Source organism: Dipodomys merriami, unplaced genomic scaffold, assembly GCF_024711535.1.
Source record: "Dipodomys merriami isolate MVZ:Mamm:240054 unplaced genomic scaffold, mDipMer1.0.p SCAF_14, whole genome shotgun sequence".
Lineage (NCBI taxonomy): Eukaryota > Metazoa > Chordata > Mammalia > Rodentia > Heteromyidae > Dipodomys > Dipodomys merriami.
The window spans coordinates 30,680,288-30,700,371 of record NW_027202715.1 but is presented as its reverse complement, the minus strand read 5'-3'; the positions used below and the strand labels follow the sequence as shown (position 1 = coordinate 30,700,371).

At 34.3% G+C, this 20,084-nt stretch overlaps 1 protein-coding gene across 3 annotated transcripts in view; it reads left to right on the top strand.

The window, feature by feature from the left end:
- Nucleotides 1-20,084, top strand: part of Prkg1 (protein kinase cGMP-dependent 1) — a 1,047,684-nt gene that overhangs the window by 864,430 nt on the left and 163,170 nt on the right. The window lies entirely within an intron of this gene.

Sequence of the window (20,084 nt, the reverse complement as noted above, 5' to 3'; positions counted from 1 at the left end):
TCTTTCTTTTTTGGGTGTGAATACTTAGACATGAATTCATAGCTTTACATTTCTGCTTAGGCTGGCACTATATGAGTTGAGCTATACATCCAGCCTGGCTTTCTTTGTTGGTTATTGGAGATTAGAGTCTCAGGAATTTTAAAGCCTTGTTTGACTTTGGACCATGATCCTCATATATCAGCCTCCAGAGTAGCTAAGGATTATAGGCCTAAGCCACTTAGAAAATAAGTCTTAATTGAAAATCAAAAGATTTTTCTTTTAAAGAGTTTGCTACTGAATTTTGGTGATAATTAAGAAGATTTTCATGGCATAAAAAGTCAAACCAACCAACCAACCAACCAATCCCAAACCCTAATTTCCTAAAAAATAGTTTGTCTTTGATATCAACTTGAAAAGGATGGCATTCTGTTCAGCTGTGTGATTATTCTTGTTAATTGCCAGGTGCCAAGAATTTCTTTTGCATATTTTGCACAGGTTTTTTAAATGGCCATCTTCTGTGGATTACCAAATAACCAGTCCACCTCCCTCTCTTCATTTATCACTGCTATTTTCCTCCTCAGGGTTTCTCAGCTCACCCATCTCTTTCTTTTGCATTTGACTCCCATGTGTTCACTACTAAGTCCACCATCAATTTTAATACCTTCTTAAATGTCTCCAAAGATCGGTTACTTACAGATGATCTTTTAATTTTTTCCAACTGACTTTATTTCTGAGCCACAGATTTTTATACTGCTCGCCCCCTTTCTTCTTTGAAGTACATATCTTTGGGGACTCTTTAAATTAGTAACACCTTTTTTGGTTTTGTGCTGGTACTGAGCCTTGAACTCAGGGCCCAAAGTGCTCTCATTTAGCTTTGTACTCAAGCCTATCCTTATTTCTCTATCATTTGAACCACATCCTCATATCACAGCCTCCTGAGGAGGTGGGATTACAGTATGAGCAACCAGTGCTTGGCTAAACTAATAACACGGTTTAACTTTATTTCATTTTTAAAAATTCTCCAGTGCTTTGTTTTCATTCCTTGCTGTGACATTCAACTTAGTGAGGCCAGAAGGGAGTATGAGCTCTTTGAAAAAATATTCCACTATCATCTAATTTATTCCAGAATTTTGCAGTTCTCAGTTACTCAATTCAGCTTCTCCATCATTTGTTGATGGACACTTAGTTTGGTCCCCTGATCAAATAAGGAATATTACTCCAATAAACATGGAATGTACTTACTTATTCACCTTATCAATCCCTGGAAGATTTCAGATATTTCAGGTAAATATTCAGAAATGGATTGTTGGCTCATATGGTAATTTTATTGTTAGTGTTATGAGGACACTCCATACTGATTTTCATAATGAATGTACTAATTTGCAATGTGCAAGGATTCCATTTTCTCCACATACTTGCCAACACTCACTTTTGTCTTTTTCATAATTGCAATTGTAACAATGTAAGGTGGCATTTATCTCCCTAATGATAACTGATTTCATGTTCTGAGAAATGTCTATTTATGTCCATCACTTTAACATATTCTCTGGTTTTGTTTTGTTTCTATTTTAATTTTTGCCCTATGTTTAAAGATTTACTCCATATTTAGTTGGTGTTAGTATATGTTCGGAGGTAGGGTTGAATTTATTATTATTGTTGTTGTTTTACGTGTGAACTTACACTTTTCCCTAAATTGCTTATTTAAGTGAGCCTTTTTTCCCTTGTGTTTTGTAGAATCCTTTGTCAAGACCAAAATAAACAAATGTGTATGGTTTCCTTTATGGGGCTCTATTCTGTTCAGTTGGTATCTGTTTAATTGATGTATATATTTTGAATGCTGCATCATGAGGTTTTAATGTTATCACTTTGTAGTATAGCCGGAAATATTAAAGTATGATACCTTCTATTTTATTCTTGATTGACTTGGATATATGTATGTTTTTTGGTTACGTATGCATTTTAGCATTTGTTTTTCTACTTTAGAAAAGATGATATTGCAGTTTTGATAGGAATTAAGTTGAATGTGTAGTTTATTTGAAAGAGTAGGCATTTAAAATATTCTTCCAATCTATGAAAACATACATGACATATTTTGATTCATTTGTCTTGTTTATTTCATTAATGTCTTCTAGTTTTCAGTGTAAAAATCTTTTGCATCATTGGTGAAATTTATTCCTCTGTATATTTTTATGTATCTATCATACCTGGGATTATTATCTGTATTTTATGTTCAGAAACTTCACTGTTAGCTGTAGAGAAACGTAGTGGTTTTCCAAGTTTACCGAATTTGCTTATCAGTTTTAAGAGTCTGGCAGAATTTTAAAAGTTTTTGTGTGTATTAGAAAAATTCAGTTACATTCAACAAGATTTATTAGAGAGCTCTTCCCCTTTGAGGAAGGCTTTGGACCTGTTTCATTGGTTGATTTTAGAAATAGGATCAGATTTTTGTGTATGGTTAGACAAAGCTCAGAATGACATAGTTTTTTTCTATAAAATGGTTTCTTTATTCCTCCTGCTTTAAATCTAGGGTCAGTTAAATGGTGGAAATGGAGCTACTTACAAAAACAAGTTAGTCCCTCATTGTTATCTCCGACATGTCATTCAGACAAATAATTCCCTTCCGGTGCCACCAAGATAAGAAATAAAATAATGTAAATTTAAGAGTCTCTTTAAAAACAGACACTGAAGTGTTTCATTTGAAGCTAATTTCCTTGTTAATGAACGCAGCTAGTGTTTTGTGCCTATCATTGTTATTCCTTCCAAGTCTCAATGATTGCTTTTTCATTTTTGTCCTTTAGATAGCATAACAGAAAAATGACTGGTTATTATTCATACTTTAGGCAGGCAACACAGATATTAGTTGGTTAGATTAACTGTTATTACACTAATCACTTCTGATGCCTGTAAAACTATTTTAAGTATTTTAAAATGCCTCTGAATATTCTTGTCAATGTTGTATTAATATGTATTAATATGACATTTCTCATTTGTTCTGATTAAGACTGTGTCCATATGAGGCCAGAATTTCCAGCTGAATTTAGTTTCAGGTGGTTCTTATTCTTCCCACTTTGAAATGCAAGTGAAAAATGTTTCAGAAAAAAATACACTATTTAGTAATTTTCTCACTTCATAATTCAAGGATTTCAGAAAATTGCAAAATTCCTTTTAGGACATTTCAAGTAGTATGTAAGAGGCTCGGGTGCATCAACTTCTCCAAAGCCATCTTCAAAATGTTAATAAGGGCATTGATTCAATCTTTAGGAATTTAGGATTCAATCAGGGAAAAACAACTAGAAATGAAAATAAAAGAATACATTTACAATAGCAGCAAAACAATGAAATACTAGACGTAAATTTGACAAAAGATGATGAAAGTCTTGCCTAATTCAAACTGCAAGATATTCTTACGAGAAAGTTGAAGATATATGTTTGCACATTATGAGATTTGGAATTATTGTCTTAGATTGATCTATATGTTCAGTGCAATATCAATTTAAATCTCAGCAAACTATTTTATAGAAATTGAAATAGTAATTCATACGGAAATGTAAAGGACCTAGAATAACAAAAACAATTTACCAAAGATATATGAACTTGGAAGACTAACAAACTGAATACTAATTTAAAACTACAATAAGCAAGGCAGCATGACTTTGATGTCGAGACAGATAAACAGTTGGATGATAGATAGATAGATAGATAGATAGATAGATAGATAGATAGATAGATAGATAGATAGATAGATAGTGAAGAATCCAGGAAGTGATTAATGATATTAAGTGTTTTTCTCATACTTTTTGACCATTTGTATATCTTTTTGAGAGGAACAATTAGGTATTTAGTTTACTTTATATTGGTTTATTTGCTATGAAGGTATTAGTTTTTTATGCCATCACATGTTCTCAATATTAGTCCCTTGTTAAATGTATAGTTTTTTCAAGGTTTCTCCAATTCTATAGGTTATCCCTTAAATTTGTTAGTTTCTCTTACTGTCTAGAGCTTCCCTCAATCCCATTTGTCTAGTTTTGTGCTCTTAGTGTTTTGTGTTTTTATTGCTTCTTAGTGTGATATAATCCCATTTGTGTGTGTGTGTGTGTATGTGTGTATGTGTGTGTGTGTGTGTGTGTGTGTGTGTGTGTGTGTGTGTTCAGAACCATTTATTGAAGACTAATTTTTTTTTCTGGTCATGGGACTTGAACTCGGGACCTGGGTGCTGTCCCTCAGCTCTTCAGCTCAAGGCTAGCGCTCTACCACTTGAGCCACAGCACCACTTCCGGTTTTCTAGTGGTTTATTGGAGATAAGAGTCTCATAGATTTTCCTGCCGGAGCTGGCTTTGAACCACAATCCTCAGATCTCAGCCTCCTGAGTAACTAGATTTATAGGCGTGAGCCACCATGCATGGCTGAAGACTACTCTTTCTTTCTTTCTTTCTTTCTTTCTTTCTTTCTTCCTTTCTTTTAAAAAATTATCTTTAAGTAGTTGTACAAAGAAGTTCTCATTCTACAAAACAGTATATGAGTACAAGGTGTCTGACAAGATTGTCACCCATCCCTCCTAACCCATCTCTTCTCACTTTTTAAAAAAAATTGAGATCAGGTGATTACATAAAATTTACATATTTCATAGTATTATGGAACAGTGATACTTAGTTAAAGTCACAAACACATTTTAACCTTCACAAGGCAAATTGTCATTTTCATGGAAGACTGCTCTTTCTTGAGTGATATTCCCTTTGTCTCAATATATTTGTACTAATCTCCTGAATTGGTCTATGTGCATATTTCAGTACAATGCTGTTTTGGTTACTGTAATTATATTGTGCATTCTGAAGTTAGTGTTGTGATCCCTTTAGGTTTTTATTTTGTTGTCTCCCCTTCCACCACCCCATTTTTTCCTTCTTAAGATCATTTTGGGTCTTTTGTGGTTCTATATGAATTTTAGGATTTAAAAAGATTCAGGAACAATGTCATTGGTATGCTGATGAGGATTGCACTAATTCTATGCATTACTTTGGGTGTAATGATTGTTATTACAATGATGATGATGATGATGATGATGATGATGATGATGATGATGATGATGATGATGATGATGAGTAATGGGACTTTAACTCAGGGTTAACTCTAAGGTTTAACTCTAAGCTTTTTTGCCCAAGGTTAGTATTCTACTAGTTGGAGCTACAGTGCCTCTTCCAGCTTTCTGGTGGTTAGTTGGAGATAAGAGTCTCACAGACTTTCCTGCCTGGGATGGTTTTGATCTCTGATCCTCAGATGTCAGCCTCCTGAGTAGCTAGGATTGCAGGCATGAGCCAGCGGTACCTAGCTTGATGCTTATTTTTTTAAACAATATTAAGTTTTCTAATCCATTAATACTGAATACTGTTCTGTTTTTTGTATTGTCTGATTTCTTTCATCAATATTGAAACTTTTTAATTACAGAGATACTACACAAAATTTATTTCTAAAATACTTCATACCTATTGTGAGCTGTCTTGCTTTCTTGCTTTCTTTTTTTCAGCAAGCTCATTATAGGTATTAAAAATGCTACTGTTTTTGTTTTGTTGATATTTTGTCCTACAACTTCACACATTTTTCAGTTCTAGCAGCTGCTTGATGGAGGATTTAGTCTTGATAATTTGAATTTCTCCTTCTCCATTTGGATATTTATTTATTTATTTCTAATGAACTCAGTAAGCAAAATGTATGTGTGGCTTCAACTAGGCCCTAGTTTTCGGTTGCTTACTTTGTGTGACTTTACAAGAAATTAATGTAATATCTCCATATTTTTCTTCAAGGGGTTATAAAATTATTTCTAAAATAGTCTCCCAGTATAGATTGGTGCTTGTTAACACCATATCCAAGGAAATGCCATGGCTACCCTTCAATTTTCTAGAATATTCTTGTACATCTGTGCTTTGTGTGGTACCTTCAGCAACAGTTGACAGTTGCCTGTACCCAGATGGTTGACTGTCTCACTCACTGTCTACCCAACAACATCTTTGCTATAAACCTGTTCCCCATATGGGGAAACATGTTGGTCTGAAAGGAACATTTTTCACAAACATTCCCTAAGAAGAATACAGGCTTTCTACCACCCACATCCATATGTACTTATTTTCCTTACAATCATGGCTTTGCTCTCCTGGGGAATATGATTTTTTTTATAATTAAAAAAATGTTTTGGCATTAAATCTTTTGACTTGTATTACCAAACCAAAAAAATAACACAAGATTACCATGTGTGCAACTGAAGTTAATCTTTAAATCTGTTAATTTTAGATTTCAAGCTATTAAAATAACTGTAATTTAAAAGTATATGAGGATGAGATAAAAAGGCATCTTTCTGTGTTTCCAGATCTATCTAAACCAGGATAATAAAGATTTAACATAAATGGAGTATAAGTTTGAGAAAACTTCTTGTAATAAACTACTGGTATTTTCTAATCATCCAACATACTACATATATACTTCTTTCTTTTATCCTTTCTCCCTCCCTCCCTCCCTCCCTCCCTCCCTCCCTCCCTCCCTCCCTCCCTCCCTCCCTCCCTTCCTCCCTTCCTCCCTTCCTTCCTTCCTTCCTTCCTTTCTTTCTTTTGGTTGATCTTGGGGCCTGAACTCTGGGCCTGGGCTCTGTCCCTCAGCTCTTCAGCTCAAGGCTAGTGCTCTACCACTTGAGCCACAGTGCCACTTCTGGCTTTTTTTCTGCTTAAGTGGTGCTGAGGAATTGAACCCAGGGCCTCATGCATGCAAGGCAAGCACTCTACCACTGAGCCACCTTCCCAGCCCAACACACTACACATATACTTCTGTATGCTACTACAATATAACAGTCACCAGGACACTATTGGTACCTGACAAATATTGAGAGTACTAAGCTAGCTCTCACATACCTGAGACGATCATGCACCACACTTACTTTATATTACGTTCCATCTGAACTGGTATTTCTAGCCAAAAGATTGACTAGATTACTCTATAACTAGCCAAGACAATTTCATTTATTTTTCTACTTGCCAAAGTAGAGTGAGTCATTAAGAATTGAGATATGAATCTTAAAAAATTTCTCTTTCTAGTAATGTCTAAACATCCAACGCTGCTCTGCCAAAATGATTTTATTTAAAGGAGCAAGACTATATGTGAGACTGGGAAATAATTTTAAGTGATTGATGAAACAGTTTGTACTTTTTAGCTTTGCTTATCCCTTTCAAGGTTCAGAGAGTGAACTATGAATTTCCTATAATAATATTGGATATTGTACCATGGGAAAGCAGCCTCTTAGGAGAATTCTATTTCTTTCTCAAATGTATGCTCTTTAACATAAACTCCTGTGTTAAGAGAATTCATTTCCCTAATCACCAAGGCTTGTTTATTGAGTAAAACCTCAATAGCCCTCTTTCTTGGTATAGATCTGTCTTTTCTGTATTAAATACCAAATTTTATTGACTATTCTTCCACAGTATGTCCCAGTGACTCCTTTCTTAATTCAATGCTATTTTGAATTTTTAGTACAGTTCTTTTCTTGGCATGCAGCTCATATTGTGAGATTTGTTTTCTTCTTCAGAATATTCCAATATATTTAACTACACAACACTGGGCCCATGTAAGTAGCCTGGGCCTAAGCTTTTGCCTTAGGTCCTGGATTCCTTCTATGGCTCCTCTTCCAAGGAAAGGGAATCTTTGGGCCAGATGTGTGATTTCAGTTGGAGTCTATTCATCCATTATTTTTTTAAGCCATTCTTTGAAAAGCTTGAAGAACCATAATCTCCAGTTAATCACATCAATTGTGTGCACTCTGGAGGCAAAGTTATTCTTCAGATCTGTGGGTCATTTGTGGTTTGACAGAATGTAGAAACAACTTGGTAGACAGAGACCAGAGCCACTTATTACTCTATGATTATAAGGATGGGCTTGAAAATATGAAAATACAATATAATTTTATTTATCTTTTAGATGTCAATGAAGATAATTAATATCTCTCATTATTAGAAATGATGTATACTAAGTTCCATTTGGAATCATGCCCCAGGTTCTATTAAGCTCACAAATATTAGGGTAGTCTCTTCCCTAATATGCATATATACAGAGAGCTCTTTCTCTGAAAATATGTGGCTGTGTTCCAGTGCTCACTAACTAAACACCAAGTTTATTATCATTTTGAACTTCAAAACAGATTACATGCCTTCAGCTTTTACTTATTTTGGGATTTAGTTTGTACTGTTCTAACATAAAGCTCAAGCAATGTCAAGTTTTATTATTAACCATCCCCCAAGACTTCCACTCTTTTACTTGGTCACTGCCTATTTGAATATGACATTTGTGTTACTTCTGTACAATTTATACTTTATCCCACAGTTGTTCATTAAGTTCTGTTCTTCCTTTCTCATATAGTTTAAATAAGTTTGCCATAAAAACTGTTCAGTTACCCAGTTAAAAAGAGATCCTTTTCTATTAAGAGCTGGACCAGTGTTCCATGTTTTAGTCCAATAAAACAACAGAAAATATGTTAGCATTTTCCTAAAAGTCTTCAAGTAAATATTATTTTATTTTTTAAAATAAGTTTTTTATTGTGAAAATACTGTACAGAGGGGTTACAATTATATGGGCAAGGTAATGATTACATTGTTGCCTCGTCCTTTGTTTTCCCCCTACCATCCCTTCCCTCCCATCTCTGCAACTACACTCCCCTCTCCCCCCTCTTCCTAAATTGTAAAGTTCGCAACTACACTCCTCCTGACCCTCCTCCTGTCCCCCTGCCTAAATTGTAAAGTTCGTTTTTCGACATAACGACTTGTACATCTCATTGTTGCAATGGGTCCACCTGTATCCCTATTTAAACAATTTGTTTTTTCCCTTCTGCTCCCCCAAATTATACCAACATCAAATACAGTGAAAACAGGGGTTATACCGTGGGGGAGGGACATACAAAGCAACAAAAAAAATCACATGGTATCTTATAAATACTTCAGAAACAATAGCAAGAAAGAAAAAAATCACTTGTGTCCTTATCTTGGGTTCATTTCACTTAACATCATCTTATCTGACCTTTTCTGCTTGTTTCAGACATTTTGTTCAAGGCAAAAATTATGTAAGAATGGTCACATTTAAAAAATTATTTTTCTCATCAAAATATGATCATTTGAATCTAAGCATTGTAGTGCACACCTGCTAGCCAGTATTCAAGAAGATGAGTTAGCCAGATTAAAAGTCTGTGGAGGCCGGGCACAGTTGGCTCATGCCTGGAATCTTAGTTACTCAGGAGGCTGAGATCTGAGGGTCAGGTTTAAAGCCAGCCCATGAAGAAAAGTCTGATTAACCACCAGATAACCGGAAGTGACATTGTTGCTCAAGTGGTAGAGCACTCTCCTTGAGCTGAAGAGGTGAGGGACAGTGCCCAGGCAGAGTTCAAGCCCCATGACCAACCAAAAAAAAAAAAAATTCAGTGGTCAACTTGGGCTTTAAAATGAATTTCCAGGCAGGATCCTCTCTCAAAACTACACCCCTTCCCCCAAAAAAATCTAGTTTTAAATCTATGGCAAGGAAGCAAACATCTGAAACTTAGTACTTAAACTAGCTTGGAAATAAGTCTAATTTGAGAAAAATTTAAATGTAACATTTATAGAATCTTAATATTTCATCTGAGTTGATTTGCATTTAGTTTTTATTATAAATTACTACTTGATAATTATTTTCCTTATTATGCATAAATGATATTTTTAAACATTTTCTCTATTTCTCTTTTTCATTATCCAATGTTAAGGTATTTAAATAAATTGAAGTTACTTAGTCTTTAGACTATTTTCAACAGCCCTATGCTAATAGGGTGATGTAGATGCTGTGTCTCTTAGATCATACTTTACAATCAACATATTTACCCAGGTATTCAGTGTTCAGTGCCGTGAGTTACAGCACAGTCCCTCTACAGACTTTGGTTTTGGGAACAGCACAGGGTCACAGTAAGGTCCCTTTACAGACTGTTTGTTTAGGGAATCTATGATAGGCTATTTCACTGAAGACTCCAGGTTATACTCCTATATATGGTGATCCTACTGATGCTGAAGTACCAAGTCTTGGTGCACAGGCTGCCATTAGGATGACTGCAGGTACACATAGCTTCTCAGTGGACACAACAGGTCTCTCTTGCCACTATATCCTAGCTCAGTATCTTCCTTCCTCTTTTCAGTCCTGCCTTCATTCCAATAGATATTTTCTCAAGGCTTCTTGCCTATGTGCAACTGCACATAAAATCCAGAGTCTGAGATGCTGCTTCTCCAGAATCCCAGCCTACAATGTACAATGGTAACCTTGAAATTAAATTCATTATAAAATGTGCATTGCGTAGCAACTTGGGAAGTATTGTAGTGTAATGGAAAGTACTGAATAATAGACCCAGACATTTCTAAATTTAAATTTATGATCTATGATTGATTTATTTTTATTACCATGAGCTGGCACCTGGGTCCTCTGACTCTCAATTTCATTATTGTTGAAGTAATATAGTAACTTATTATTCAGGTTGATGTGAATATCCAGTGAAGTAATACAGCACCTACCATATTACCTAGCATTTTGGAAGCCAATACTATTCAATGTTAGGCTCTTCCCATCTTTTATCCTATACTGCTTAAAGAGTCACATTTATAGCTGGTTGTTGTGATGCATATCTGTAATCTCAACTTCTTGGGAGGTAGACGCAGGAAGACAGAGTCTAAGGCCAAACTAAGCCATGATAGAAAGAATTTGTCTCAGAAATGAAATACAAACTTTAACTCAAGTGGTGGAGTGTTTGCCTCACATGCAAAGTCAGGTATATTGCCTGAGATAAATTGGGAATAGTATATTATATATTCACTTGATTCATTGATTCATTCATACACTTACCCAAATTTTTCTTAATAAAGTATAAATATATCCATTCTAATCTCAGATTGAGATTATTTGCCATAAATTCAATTTTTGAATAATGAACCAAATATTCAAAATAATTTGTAATAGGTAAGGACTATTTTTTAGGGTAGCTCAAATTGTAAAATACACTCTAAATGAAATGCCCAGTTCAAAAACCAGTACTACCCCAAACAAAAAGAAAATGAAAGAAAATCTCACTAAGTATGTGATAGAATTTGGTAGCTGACATGAAATATTAGTTTTTTGTAATCACTAATAAAAATATTTTTCTGATTAATATAGTTTAATGCTCAGAAAATATATTGTATAGCTAAACAAGAAATAAAAATGAAGAAAAAATCCCAAAGACTTATGGGATCTGGAAAACTGGGGATAGGCACACATGATAATATTAAATATATTTATATATATATATTAGTTTAAACATTTAAGTTTAAATAAATAAATATAAGTTTAAAATATATTTTAGCTTAGCTTCCTTAAGCTAAAGAAATTTTATTTAATATTTTTAGATTTAACTCCTTATACTTAAAAATGATACTTTAAAATTGTGTGAAACCACGACTTTGCATTATTTTAAGAAGTGGTTTTCTGACAGTATGTGATTTAGGAGAGGACAGCCCAAAACAAAATCTGTTTTTCCAGTAGCTGCTCATACTTCATTAGTGTTTGCCTAACGAGTCTGGAGTGGGTGTGTGTGAAATTGCCTAGGAAATCAGTTGTACATTTATTTGACGTTAAACCTGATTGAAAGGATATGTTCTAGTCAAGTCATACTAGTAAATATTGCTGCAGAATAGAGAAGCAAGGAGTGTTTACAAGAGGCATAAGATGAACAGGTCCAAAAAAGGAGACACTTTGTCTATGCTTGCCTGGCTGAATTTTAAATGACCATATTCTATTTCAAATCAAAGTTTATACAAATTAGTAAGAATGAAATCTCAGTTGATATTGATGCACTATAAATTTTTTGCTGAAAGATTATACATAATTTTTAATGAACTTCCAAAAGCAAATGACTGGTTTTACATACTAGATCATAAAACAGCCTGACATCAAAAGAACTTCATTAGAAAATGATTAGTAGTACATTTAAGGTACTAAATGGGCTAGTTATTTTTTTTATAAGAAGTACTAAGATTGACTACCACTTTAATATGTGATAAAATGAATTTCACTTGTACTGAAATGAAACTGATACCTGCTCAACTAGGATGCTTTCCAGACAGTAAAACTCTATAGCTGCCAATTTTATTGGGTATATTCATTCCTCCCCCTCCCCCTCCCCCTCCTCCTCCTCCTCCTCCTCCTTTCTGTCGTGGGGGGTTGGCCTGGGCACTGTCCCTGATCCTCTTTGTGCTCAAAGCTAGTGTTCTACCACTTGAGCCACAGCACCACTTCTGGCTTTTTGAGTAGTTAATTGGAGAAAAGAGTCTCCTGGGGACTTTTATGCCCTCGTTGGCTTCAAACCACAATCCTCAGAACTTAGCTTCCTGAGTAGCTAGGATTACAGGCATGAGCCACTGGCGCCTGGCCTATGCATTCATTTTTAACATTAGTCCTGATTCTACTCAAACTCAGATTGAAGTTTGATATTTTTTTCTACCTTTGGATATACATTCATACATACATATATGTATACATAAAATTTAAAAGATATTTCCAGTTTAAGTTTTAAGCTTAATACAGAAAACTTTCATTTACATTTACCTAATTTCTTCAGTTTTGACATTTTGCTATATTGTTTAAAAAATACTATGTCCTTTAATAGATTTATAATAAATGTGTATTTATATAATACACATATATAATTTTTCATTAAGATTTAAAGTAATTTAACTATGCCATATCTATTTAACCAAATGTATATTTCTTAATGATATTTTCATATGAAATTACTATATAGTTAGCAAATTCATGAAATTTGGCATTGGTACAATATTTTATTTAATATGCGATCTTTATTTCAATTTTTCAGCTGTTCCAGTAATATTCTTCAGTTTGGAATACACTCTAGAATCATGTATTGCATTCAGCTGAAGTTAAAAGTATTTCTCAACTGTTACTTATTTGTCTTAAAATTGGACTGTGTTTTTTTGTGCCAGTTCTGGGGCTTGAACTCAGGGCCTAAGTGTAGTCCTGACCTAAGGAGCTCATGTTCTGCCACTTAAGCCACAGCTCTACTTCCAGTTTCTGTCCCTCTCTCCCTCCCCGCCCCCTTCCCTCCCTCCCCCTCCTTCCCCCCACCTCTCTTTGGCTAATTGTAGATGAGAGTCTCACAAAATTTACTCCCTGTGCTGGCTTTGAACCATGGTCCTTGGATCAGAGCCTCCTGAGTAAGTAGGATTACAGGCCTGAGCCACCAAAACTTGGCTAGATATTTTTTTCTGAGGAATTATAGTATTAGTGTCCCTCAATTTAGGATTTTCCTATATCCTCTCTTAATTCAGATTAGCTCTCCAGTTGGGATGCTTTATGAGGAATATTGTACTGATCTCAGGCTATCTAACACATCAGGAAGTATTCACATGGCCCTCAATAGTTACTTTGACTTATATCATTCAGAAATATGTTTCCTCTCCCATGTAATGAACTATGCACAGGGAGATGCCTTATCATTGTGAATGTATCTTGTTCTGATCATTTTGGAAAATGTATAGGTGAAAGAACAGAAAAAGCATAGTTGAATGCAAATCTCAAAAGCCACATTTCAATCTGATTTGCTTCAGAAGAAAAGATATTTTACCTTTAAAGTTGTTACAATGGAGATGTTGTTATGGAGGACTGAGTAATACCTGTTTCAAAGTAAAACAAGTTAATTCTTACATTGTTCAGAAAGCTCTGGTGAGTAATTCTCTCCTGTTTTGAATTATGCAAATAATTAGTTCTGCTTATTACTTCCATCTGTTAGTGTAGGTTTTGCCATTGTCTAGATCTCAACAAAAATAGGGCCCTTGGAGACATCTTAAGAAACTCAACTGTTAGAGATTATTTGTGAAGATTTTCTAAGGCACTGGAATTTAAGCTTTCATCATTTTAAATTAAAAATGATAGCGTCTGTTCCATGAAAAATAATTCTTACTAACAGAAATTCACACACAAAATGGAATGACTTACAAAAACTCCAAAATCTCCTGGTGAAACCCAGGTTAACAGTCCCTATGGCTACAGAAATCAACCCACTGATATTTTTTAGCCAAATTGGAGAGATGTTATCTACTTTGCACCCTGAGACATATATTAAAAATTTAATAAAGAAAATCACAGAAACTGGGGAAAATGTTTGCCTGGAGGACGATTTTAAAATATAAAATGGAAGAAAGGATATTGAAGGTATTGTAGTTTTATTACTATTGACTGGCAAAATGATACCGTAAATGCAATGACAGTATGACTATCGTTACTATCTAAGGTAGTAGTCATAACAAAATACCAACAGACTAAGAGACTTAGCAACAGAAGTTGATGTTCTCACACACAGTCCAGGAGGCTGGAAGCCTGAGATTCATGTTCAAGCATAACCAGTCATAGTGAAGACTGGCTTCTTGGATTGTGGACTTGCTGGAAAGTACAAGTAGGGGCACATCTTTACAAAGGCACTAATTCCATGGTGAGAGCCCTACTCCCATGAAATCATTGAAACCTAAAGAGGTGGCAAAGGCCCCATCTCACAAATATTATTACACTGGAAATTCAGTCATGAGCAGCTAAATTTGGAATGTTTGTTGTTGTTGTTGTTTGTTCATTTGATTGTTTTTTTGCTCTTTTTCTAGCCCTTTGGTACTTTATTTGAGATAAGAGTTTCACAGACTTTCCCAACTGGGCTGGCTTCGAAACACCATCCTCAGATCCTCCTGAGTAGCTAGGATTACAGGTGTAAGCCACTGGTGCCTGGAATTAGAGTATGTTTTTGTAGGGTTCAAACTCTTTGCCACCACCCTCTTTTTTGTTTATCTTCTCTTAATATCGAAGACTACTGATATTTGGAGGTTATGAGAACTCCCTTTCAGTCAGTCTCCAAGCCCCCTGCCAGGCATTATCTGTGCCTCCTCAGATTCTTGTCTGTCTTCTCTCTCAGACCTCTTTGGTGTTTTTGTTTGTTTGTTTGTTTTGACACCAGGACTTGGGTTCTGCTATTTTCAATGTCTGGAATATTCTTGTTTCATATATTTCTTGACTAAAGTTCCTATTTTCTTTAAGATGGTTCAAATATTGCTCTCTCAACAAGACTTACCTGAAACTGTATTTTACTTCTTCTATATAACAAATCTCCTTATGTATGTATGTATGTATATATATATATATATATATATATATATATATATATATATCCCATAATTCTTATCCCCTTTGGATAGATTATAAAATTTAATAATCTATTTTAGCAGTCCATGTTTAACTTTCAACTCCAAATGGATGAGGACTGGAATATAAATCATATGAGGGCCAAAGGCAGGAAGAGACATTTGTCTCCTTGTCTATTATTAGATCCCAAATTTCTATTACCATACCTAATCATAGCCACTTGATAGCTAGTCTTTAAACATACTGATTAAATACCTATTTTGAATTTAGCATTAAGAAAAAATAGCACTATCATCCTCAGGAGTTTGAGTCCTTGAAGGAAAATCAAGCAAACAACTGACATCTAGTGATGGCAGGCCATCTGTAGTTACACTGGAGCTGTTTGTTATGTTGAGCAAAACAGAAGAGGGGCATAGCCCTTGTGTTTTTCTCCCAGTTCAATGAATGGTCAGGTTTAATGCACATCCAAAATTCCCTTCTGGCTAGTGATATATTGACATGGGTGTAGGGTTTTATAGGACCATAGCTGGGACTAATTGAGGTGATCAGGGATAGATTCCTTAGACAGGCAACCTTGTTACATGAAAAGTCTATGTGGTAAGTCAGTAACTGAGCAAGGAGTCTGAGAAGATCATTCCAGACACAGGAAAGAGCATCTGCTCTTAGAGGCCAGAAGTTCTGTGTTTAAATTCCGATGTATTGCTTTGCTTTATGTTCCTTTTTCTTGATGCCTTCTGTACTGTCTCACACTTATCTATCAAACAGAGACTCCAGACTTGAGCAGTCAGATGTGTTTTCACAGCCTAGCTAGCTTTTCTCTCTCTCTCTCTCTTCCTTCGTTCCTTCCTTCCTTCCCTCCCTCCCTCCCTCCTTCCCTTCTTTCTTTCTTCCTTCCTTCCTTCTTTCTTTCCTTCCTTCCTTCCTTCCTTCCTTCCTTCCTTCCTTCCTTCCTTCCTTCCTTCTTTCCTTCCTTCCTTCCTTCCTTCCTTCCTTCCTTCCTTCCTTCCTTCCTTCCTTCCTTCCTTCCTTCCTTTCTTCCTTTCCTTCCTTCCTTCCTTCCTTCCTTCTTTCCTTCCTTCCTTCCTTCCTTCCTTCCTTTCTTTCTTCCTTCCTTCCTTCCTTTCTTTCTTTCTTCCTTCCTTCCTTCCTTCCTTCCTTCCTTCCTTTCTTTCTTTCTTTCTTTCTTTCTTTCTTTCTTTCTTTCTTTCTTTCTTTCTTTCTTTCTTTCTTTCTTTCTTTCTTTTCTTTCTTTCTCTCTTTCTCTCTTTCTCTTTCTTTCTTTCTTTCTTTCTTTCTTTCTTTCTTTCTTTCTTTCTTTCTTTCTTTCTTTCTTTCTTTCTTTCTTTCTGTCTTTCTTTCTTTCTTTCTTTCTGTTCATTCTAAAGGTAATATACAGAGGGGTTAAAGTTACATAACTCTGGTAAAGAGTACATTTCTTTCTGAACAATGTCACCCCTCCCTCATTTTCTTCCAGATTTTTCCCTCCCAGCCATTTACACCCAAGTTGTGTCGTTCAATTTCAGCATAGTGTTTAGTGAATGTCACTGCTGAATTAGTTCGCCTTTTGTCCCATTGGCTCTGTGCTTCCTTTTCCCCTCCCCAAATCAGATAAACTTACATACAAGAAAAAAGGATACAGAAATCAAAAACAGTGACAAAAGGAAAAAAAAGAAGAAAAAAACAAAAAGAACTACAAACAATACAATAAAAAATCTCTTGTTTCCATTCCTTGGAGTTCATTTCAATAAACACCATTTTATATGATCTTAGGCCCATAGCTATTGAGCTCTTGTGATCCAGATGCTCAACATCTCTGGTCATAAAAGAAATGCAAATCAAGACAACATTGAGAGATTCTACCTCACCATGATTATAATGGCATGAACTAGAAAACTAACAGTATTAGATCCTGGAAGGGATGTGGCCATAAAAGAACTCTACTACACTGTTGGTGAGAACATAAATTTGCTCACCCACTCTGGAAAGCAGTATGGAAGTTCCTCAAAAGACTAAACATAATGCTTCCCTATGACCCAGCAATCCCACTCCTGGGCATTTATCCATTAGACCACAAACATGGCCACCAGAACACTAAAGCCACCAGAACAAACATGTTCCTGGCAGTATTGCTTACCATAGCCAATAAATGGAATCAATCCAGATGTCCCTCAGTGGATGAATGTATCAAGAAATTATACATCCATATATGTATATATATGTATATATATGTATATATAATATATGTATATATACATACATATATATATATACATATATTATATATACATATATATACATATATATGTATATATTCCATTGTGTATATATACATATATATGTACATATATACATTTGTGCATGTGTATATATGTATATATATATACAATGGAATTCTATTCTTCCATCAGAAACAATGACATTGTCCCATTCATAAATTAAGTGAAGTAAGCATACCCGAAGAAACATAGGTTACATATTTCCCCTCATTTGTAATAATAATAATGTGCCTATAACTATACAAGTAAATCCAATGGATAGTAAAAGACAAAAAATCTACACTTGAACATGAACAGGACTCTAAACATTCACTGTGAGATCTACTTAGTTTTTAAAAGCATTACAACCAAAATTTAAAAATCAAGGTACTTTTACAGAGAAAGGTGCAACAATTCTTCAAACTTTTCATGAATGAAACAACCCTGACTGCTTTCCATGGCCAAAGTCTTCAAAGGAAAAACATGTTTTCCTCTTTCTCCTAGTCTCCATCTTTCCTAGCCCATTCAGGATTCTGTGTTTCTAATCCTTGAGAACCAAATTGCTCTTTGTAGTAAGTGATTCCTATGATTTGCTCAGATTTTGACTTGCTTAAAGTTACTTCCATACATTCTCCCATGAAAATGCAAAAAATAACAAAGGTACTTGCTGCAGTACTTACTCCTTCCTGTTAGTAGATAGCAGTTATTGTAGCTGTCCTCCACCTGAAAATGTATTAATTTTTTGAATCCAGATCTCAGTAGGGATAACCTATGTATGCATTTGAAAATATATGTTTATAATTGCATGCTTTCTTGTTTGTTTTTCATATTTTTATTACCACTAATTAGTTGTACATGGCGGGGTTCGTTTTGGCATGGCCATATATGCATACAATGTACCATGGTTAGACCCACCCCTGCAAGTGTTTATGTGAAATTAAAAATGTAGTGGCTTTATAAAAAATAAAAATGTACCCCTTTCAGCTGTTTAATGCCTAGGAATAAAAATTGAAATTTAGTTTGTAGTCTTCTGCAATATATTATATGATTTATGTTGTTATTGTTAACTTACTTACAAAGAAGGATTTATCAGTATTGGATAGAGTTAAAGACTTGATATGCATTACTTTAATTAATTATTAAAGCTCTAGGGGAGACGATAGTGCAGTCTGTAGTTTATAAAGTTATGAGTTATAATGGTAGAGAATTGAAATTTGAACCTGTATATGATGATAAAGATCTGTGTATCATTTTCACCCTAGATATTTAAGTCCATTTCTTAATGCTTATTTAGCTATGAGTTAACAACCTAATTTATCTTTAAAAATCACCACTGGTGTATATTATTTAATCTGTTGTGTAGGGGAAAAGAGATTAAATATACTTTTTAATGAGAATCTTTATTTGCTAGTTTTGTTTATATGGCAGTTGTTGAATATTTGATTAGAAGGCATTTACTAAAAGACCTGAGTGTTCCTGTGCATTTCTTATTACCATATATATTAAGCAGAAATACTGTGCCAGTATCTATCTGTTTTCAAGGTTTAATGAATCTATAGTGTTCTTTATTGATAACTTAATGTTGTGATATCTTAATTCATCTTGGTTCATTATTTGTTTTGAATTTTTCCTTTGCTATTTTGGTCTTGTACTTTACTCATAGTATTTAATTAGAGTAGGCTCAACTCGATAACATCTTCTATAAACAAATTGATTTTCCAACAAGGGCTTTGTTTACATTTCTTTGATGTTTATAAAGATTCCTTGTCATTGCTTGTTGAAACTAAATATTGTGTGAATTTAGTAGTAGTTTTTTATATGTGTAATATTTGAATGTATCAATAAAGTTTCTTGAGTAAAGATGTACATAGTATGGCATAATTGCATAATTTCTAGTGATATAGGAAATAAAACAGGTAATATATTATAAAACTCTCTGAAAGGTAAACTAGTTTTGTTATTTGTGTAGACATAAAAAACATGACTATAGAGAACATATATCAGAGAATATTAAGGACTTATCAAGGATGTGCAAATAACCATAAGAATGTTAGTGTAATCTGGACATTTTTACCCTAGAAAAATTATATGTAATTGAAGTTTAAGAAAAAGAAATACTTGTATTTATTTATTCATTTTACTGAAGGTTAATTCAGTTTTACTGAAATACTTGTTGAATAACTCAGACCACAATCATTTTTACTTCAAGAAAACACCAAATGTATGGAATTATGATAATCTACATTTCATAAAAATAATACATTTTGATAACTCTTTGTTCCTTATCAAGTCAGTTTCTACAATTCCCTTAATTACATTAATGTTTCATGAATGATGAGTGAATATTCCTAATGTTTACTATGCAAACATCCCTGAAGCGCTGATGGAGGCTTCCTAAAGGGGTAATAAATAATATGTGTCTCTTATTTATTTATGTACTTATTTATTTATTTACTTATAGAGAAATAGAGTTTCTTTTACATTTACTAACAATTATTCATCAGGATAGTTGGGAATGTGACTCCATGGTAAACCCTTTACCAGCACAAGCAGGGTCTAGGGTTTAATCCCCAGTATGCTAAATAAATAAAGAATGGGAAAGATGGATGTGCAAATGTAATATAGAGTATAAGAAGTTTT